The 6,987-nt window shown below is 47.2% G+C and overlaps 1 long non-coding RNA gene across 1 annotated transcript; it reads left to right on the forward strand.

Annotated features, from left to right (window-relative positions):
• The first annotated feature begins 1,653 nt into the window (after positions 1-1,653).
• Positions 1,654-5,443, forward strand: LOC115299648. Its single transcript, XR_003912272.1, has 3 exons — positions 1,654-1,682; positions 3,793-3,840; positions 5,420-5,443. It is a non-coding gene; the product is annotated as an uncharacterized LOC115299648 (long non-coding RNA).
• The last annotated feature ends 1,544 nt before the right edge of the window (positions 5,444-6,987 follow it).

Raw genomic sequence — 6,987 nt, forward strand, 5'->3', positions numbered from 1 at the left:
CCTGACTGAGCCACCCAGGCGCCCTAATTCATTTTAGATTGACAGAAAAAGTGTGAAGAGAGTACAGAGTTGCCATAAAACCCACACCAAATTCCCCCTATTGTTAACTACTTGTGTCAATATGGCACATCTATCACAGTCTACCAACCGACACTGATGTGTTGTTACTAACTAAAGTCCTTACTTCATGAACACGTCCTTAGTTTTCCCCTTAATGTCTTTCCTCTGTTCCTGGACCCTGTGCAGGACACCACATTCCATCTACTCATCATGGCTTCTTAGGCTCCTCATGGCTGTGATAGTTTCTTAGACTTCCCTTTTTCTGAAGATCTTGACAGTTTTGGGTAGACTGTCCCTCGGCTGGGATTTGTCTGGTATTTTTCTCATGATCAGCCTGGGATTGCCGGTTTTTGGAGGAAGATCCCGGAGGTGAATGCCACTCCTATGACATCACACCGTATCAAGGGTGTGTTCGATCCCCGTGACTCATCACCGGCATGTTGGTCGATTTCTCCACTGAGAAGTTACTCTTTATCTCCACTTTCCATTCTCTTTCCATACTCCATACTCTTTGGAAGGACACTGTGAGGACCTGAAGGTGGAGGGTTATGGTGCACTTCTTGGAGGACAGAGGATCTACAAAATTATTTGGAACTCTTTTGCATCAGAGATTTGTCTCTTCTCCCCATTTATTTATTGGTTCACTCATTTATCTTTGTATGGACTCATATATATTTATTTTATACTTTGGTGGTAATCCAATACTATTTTATTTATTTGTTGCTTAAATCATATCCAGGGGGTTTTGATTTTAGAAGGACTTGGGCACCGGCTGGTCCTGCCTCCAGAAGGAGCCCACTAGTGGGGAGACAGAGTTTGGTGCAGCAGGAGGGATGGGGCTATTGGTTATGGAGGCCTCCACTCCATCTGTGCTCTGTGCTGGAGGAGGGTCCTGGCAGCTGCTGCCGAGGATATTTTGGGGAGGTGGGAAAAGTGGAGGCGACCCCCACCCCTACTCACCACCCTCCAAGAATCAGAAAAGAACTGAAGAAGCTAAAGAAGAGCCTGCCTAGTTGGAGCCCACTCTCTGTTTTCCTGGGTGGTATTGATGGTGGAATGAATGTAAAGGGGCTGCCTCTTACACTCGCACCGTCTTCTGTCACTGTGTCACATGTTGACAACCTTGTTGTGTAAACTGGGGAGCAAAGCAAAGGAGAGACTGGTGATTTCAGCTGCATGTGCACCTCAAAAGCAAGACCTCCTTAGTGGGAAGAAAATGGAAGTGTGTGTGTGTGTACACGCATGTGTGTACATTAAGACTGATGATTCGCGGCACCTGTAGAGCGAACGGGACCCCAGCACTAGCACAGGGATTTAGTGGTTCCAGAAGGGCTGTTGGGGGCAGAAGACCCGAGTTCTAGTCCCTGTCCCATTGTCAGCTTGCCACGTGACACTGGGCGGGATGCCTTAAGTCACACATCTCTGGGTCTCAGATTCCTCACCTATGAAGCATGGGACTTAGGAGCAAAGAGAATATATCATCAGGAGCCAGGCCAGTCATAATGCTGCCTTTATGAAGTTCTTCTTGTGTAGTAGTGTTTTGGAATCTGGTCTGGATCACCCAGCGGAAGAACCAAGTGTCACTTGGACATCTCGGAAGGGAGGAGGTTTATTTTACACTGGTAGGCTCAGAGGAGATCATTCTGCAGAGGTCTGAGCCCTGAACATTAGCAGAGGGAACAATTTATAGCCAGTTACTTTCGCGTCCTCATTAATCAGGGACAGGTGTTTCCTATTCGCCCTGTCGGCCATCTTACAGTAGATTTCCCCTATCAGTAGGTGCTACATTAAGTGCTCTCTAGGTGCACCATCTCAGTTTGTCCCCACAACGAACCTGAGGGGTCAGTGCTATTCTCATTCAATGGATGAGGAAACAGGTTCAGGTACTGTGAGGCCAATAGATCAGGAAACAGTTGCCACTGAAAAGACAGGTTGGTACTCACGGTTGCCAAGAGGAGGGAACCACGCAAGCTCCAGGGCTGGTCTGGCATGCTGTCTGGCGGAAGAGATCACGGTTGATGGTTGGGCTGGGATTTGGGTCTTCTTCCCAGGACTGGGATATTTATGATTAAGAACACAGGTGTAGGGGCAGATTCCCTGGGCTGAGATGCTGTGCAGCTTAGGCCATTTGCCTCAGCTTTCTGTGCCTCCACTCTCACATTTGTAAACAGGATCAGTAATAGAGTTTTCCAAGAGAACAGAGGCTCTGTCATCTGAGAGATGGTCCTTGAAGGAAATCCTGTGCAGGGGAGCTAAGACAGCTTCAGGATACAGATGTATATACTTCAAGCTCATTAATTCAGACTTTGGTGGTCTTCAGTCTAGAGTGATTTGAAGCCAGTAAAACCAAGCCTCCTTTTCACTGTTAATAAGCATGTAAACAAGATTAGGGGGCGAGTGCAGGGAAACTAAGGTAGGCCACTGCCATCATAATATTGCAAGGGGATGTTAATTCACACAAGCAAACAAACTGTTTTCAACTACTTTGAGGCTGCTGTTTACATGTCAACAGTGTGCTAATTGCAGATGACTCCTCTCTGTGAGGCTTTGGGTCTATTCTGTCAGCTTTTGGTGGGAGCAGTTTTTATATTTGAAGGCAGTTATCCTGCTTTTCTTTAAAAATACTCTGTAATTTGGACTCTTCTCTTTACCTTGGTGTTTACCAACCATCTGAGGATCCCCAGGATTGAGGGAGGGTACTCACAGGAGAGCACTGCCTTGGAGCAAGGTGGGCAGGGACTGATGGAGAGCTGTAGAGAGCTCCGGGCATGGAGGTGCCTGAGCAAAGGCTTCCCAGGAGAAGGGACCTTCCGCTTGGATCTTCAAGAGTGATGGGTCTGGCTTGATCTGGGACCCATTGCTCAGCTCACACCCATCTTACCTGTCCTGTGCACCCCACCTGTCTTGCCAGCCCCCTTTCTTACTTGTCCTAACTTTCTGGTGCTTGGCTGCCAGATTAGAGCATGAGGGCCGGGGTGGGGGTGTTCCCCCCCGCTCCCCACCTCCTATTGGGAGGTACCACCCCTTGGAAGATGTGGCTGGGCTGTGTGGGATGGGGGAAGCCCAAGGAATTGCCCCTCCTTTGAACTCATAGGACAAGACTTTAGGGCAGGAGGGTAGAGTAGTTGTTTTCAAATCTGGCTGCACGTTAGAATCACCTGGGAAGCTTTAAAAATTTTTTGAATTCCCAGGTCCCACCCCAGATCAATTAAGTCAGTAGGGTGGAGGATCACAGCTGTAGAGTTTATTACTTACATTGCTCAAAGGAATGCTTGATCCTACTCTATCTTACATGGCTGTCACACTCTTCTGTGTGTTTTCCTTGCTTCTCCCTCATTAACGAGCGTAACAAATTCATTACTTCCATTAAGTCAGACAACCTTTATTGAGTGTCTGCTTTACACCAGGCATGAAACCATAATTTGGAGGTCCAAAGACGGATGGCGTAGTTCCTGCCCTCAGGACTTTGTAACTGGGGAGAGAGAAATGTGCAAAGAAAATAGTAACTCTGGTGTGGCCAATGCTGTCATGGAGGAGAGGTACCATTGTGCAGGAGCACGGAGGAGGCAGTGGAGGATTCAGCTTGGAGGGGACAAGGAACATTTCCATCAGTGGTACATCTTGAAAAGAGAGTAGGAATTCTTCAAGCTAAGGGAACTTTGGGCAGAGGGAACAGCATATGCAAAGACCAGGAAGAGGAGGCTGCGTTGTGCATTTATCCCTCTGTGTCAGGCACCACATTGAGACTTCATGTTCATGAACTCTTCCTAATCCCATAAGGTAAGAACTATTTTTACCTGAATCACAAATTAGGAAACTGAGGCACAGGGAAGTCGAACAATGTGGCTAAATCCCATGACTGGTAAGTGGAGAGGTTGAAATGGAAAACTGAGCTTCACCCAACCCCAGAGCAAGATCTAGGTAAGGAGGGTGGGAGGGGCTGGGTTGAGGAGGCAGCAGGATGGGAGATGCGTGTGACAAGGATGATGCTCGAAATGGGACCTTACACTTACAGACTGTTCATGCGGTGCGTCCTGATCTCCAAAGCACATTTCCATCCCCTTGGGGCCCAACAATTCCTGGTTGGACTGACTTTCGGGGCACCACCACTCAGTCCTCCTAAAGCCAGATGAATCAGGAAGGGCAGCCAGAGCTATGGGTCAGTGTCAGGGTGAGCAGAAATTCTGCATGGGGGTCATTGGCCTTGGAGCTCCCAGGCTAGACTGTGGAACTCTCTGGTTCTGACTGGGGAAGTGCTATGCCGCGATTGCCTGGGGCACAGACACCATAATTTGGTGACTTTGGGGTTCCTGTTGTTTAGAATTGAGGAGTGTCATTGATCTGGAGAAACACAGACATTTGTTTCTGTGTCTGCCATCTTTGGGTCCTCACTAAATACCCACAGTTTCCCTGAGCTTGTCAAAGGTTGTGATACTGTATGTATATCTTTTGTAAGAATGACATTCTTGAGGCAGAGCTAAGAGATTGCTTTTAAAGAGCAAGAGCTCTGGGCTTTGAGTCTGTGAAGCTGGTCTTGATCTTAGGGCAGTAGGTAAGTGACCTGCTCATAAGGGCAGGAGGGGTAAGGTGGGCTCACAGTGCATAGGGTCAATCTGATTCTTAGAACTCAGCTGGGGGTCACTTGTAATTCCTGAGGCCAGTTTTGAGGGACAAGGACCACTTGGTCTTACAATAGAGCTCAAGTGGAAAGCTATAGTCACATATATTACCCTGACAAAAGTGAAGACTTGTTTAAAACATGTATCTCTGAGAATCCTCTCTTGCAGAGACAAATGAAGTAGTTTGAGGGGTAGGCTCAGTCTAAGTTAAACACAAAGGGGATGAGAGAATTAATTAAAGGGGAGGGGCGGGATTGATCTCTGTGCCTGAAGGCGTGAGACTTGGTTTGACACATCCATGATAGCCTCTGTTGTCTATGCAAGGACACACCTCAGAACTTGTCCTCTCTGCACAGGGCAGTGAGGAAATGAGATTAGCAGGTGTCATAGGAGGCATTAGTGGATTGTGGTTCTTAGGCAGGGCTAGTCTACACAGCACCTGAGTAAGAAGTCCAAAAAGGAGCCCCTCCTGGAAGGAAGCAGCCTTGAGAGTGCTCGCTTGGCCAGCAATGAGAGACTGGTTTCTCTTGTGCACCTGCTCTGCTGGCCAAGTGGCTTTGTGGAAACCATGTACCTGTGCCTAGCAGCCCTGTTTGCAGGGCTGAGGTCGAGGCTGGTTCTTTCTCTGTCTCTCTGCTTCAGCCTGGAACAAACATCTGGCTGGATGGGAGCAGCAGAAGCCAAGAGGAGGTGGAATTTGGTGGCCAGCCAAAGACCTCTCAGCACATTTTTTTCCCCAGGTCTCTCTGAAAGAAGCCATGGGCCTGAGGACTGAGCACCCCCAAGAGACCTTCTTGAGAAGCTCCTGTGAGCCCGAGACCAGCAGCATTGCCAAGGAATCATTGGGAGGCACCTCTTGTGTGCCAGAGGATGTCTGAGAGCCAGGTACTGAGCTATAATGAAGGACCACAGATTTAGTGACTTAAAACAACACAAATTTATTCTCTTTTTGTTCCAGAAGTCAAAAGTCCAAAATGGGTTTTATTTGTTTAAAATCAAAGTGTTGGCAGGCCTGCATTCCTTTTGGAGGCTCTTCAGGAGCATCCATTTCCTTGCCATTCCTGGCTTCTAGAAGCCGTATGTATTCTTTGGCTAGTGCCCCTTACTTCCTCTTCCAAGTCAGCTATGTACAAGTAGTATTTTCACATCTTTCTCTTTGATGCTGACCTTCCTTCCTGCCTCTCTCTTATAAGGATCCTTGTGATTAATTGTGATTGTAACAATCCAGACAATCCAGGATTGTTTCTCCATCTCCTTAACTAAGTCATATCTGTATAAAGATCCTTGTGATTGTGATTGTAACAATCCAGACAATCCAGGATTGTCTCTCCATCTCCTTAACTAAGTCACATCTGCAAAGTGCTCTTTGCCATCTAAAGTAACATAGTAACCAATTCCCAGATACAGGACTAAGATATGGACTTCTTTGGGGGCCATGATTCTGTCCGCCACTGCACCTATATGTTTTGCCCTTTTTGGTTTGTTTGTTTGCCATGTCTATGTCTCTGTCAGATCGTGAGCTTCTCAAGGATGAGAACTGTATAAAGTTTGTATCCTTGGCACATATCACATTACTTAACACAGCAGCTGTTGACAAATACTCTTGAGCAAGTACATCCTGACCTCCTCACCTTATGGGCAAGATCACTGAAGCCTACACAGATGTGCGGCTTGTTTAAGGTTATACTGATCTAGCTGGGTTCAGAACCCAGGTCATCTGAGTCTTTCCACTTTCCTGTTTAAATAGATAATGGTCCAAAGTCTCAGTGTACAAGATAGACCATCCTTCTCCTTTATGATGATATTGACATTTCTCCCAACACTGCTGCCTGGGGTTGTTTAGAAGGACATTACCTGTCCATACAGAGTTTAAGAAAGAATCCAGGCTATGGAGCCTCTAAGACCTAGGTCTAAATTTTGCATCCACTTTATAGCAGCTAGTTGTTGCTGTGTAACAAATCATCTCATAACCTAGTGACTTAAAACAACAAGAATTTATAATTTCTCATTAGTTTATGGGTTGGTTGGGGGGGGGTGTCTGTTAATCTGACTCAGTTAATCTTGGCTAGGTTTGCTTGTGCCTGTGGTCACCTCCTGGGTCAGCTGGGGGCTGGCTGGTCCGGGATTTCCTGAGCTGGGACAAACCAGCGCTGTTCCATGCAGTCTCTTATCCTTCAGTGGGTAGGCCAAGAACCATGGGTGTGGCAGTTTCTGAGAGAGAGAGAGAGAGAGAGGGAGGGAGGGAGGGAGGGAGAGAGACAAGAAGGGCACCAGCTCAGAACTGATGCATTATCACTTTTGCTGCATC

This window comes from Suricata suricatta, chromosome 8, assembly GCF_006229205.1.
Source record: "Suricata suricatta isolate VVHF042 chromosome 8, meerkat_22Aug2017_6uvM2_HiC, whole genome shotgun sequence".
NCBI lineage: Eukaryota > Metazoa > Chordata > Mammalia > Carnivora > Herpestidae > Suricata > Suricata suricatta.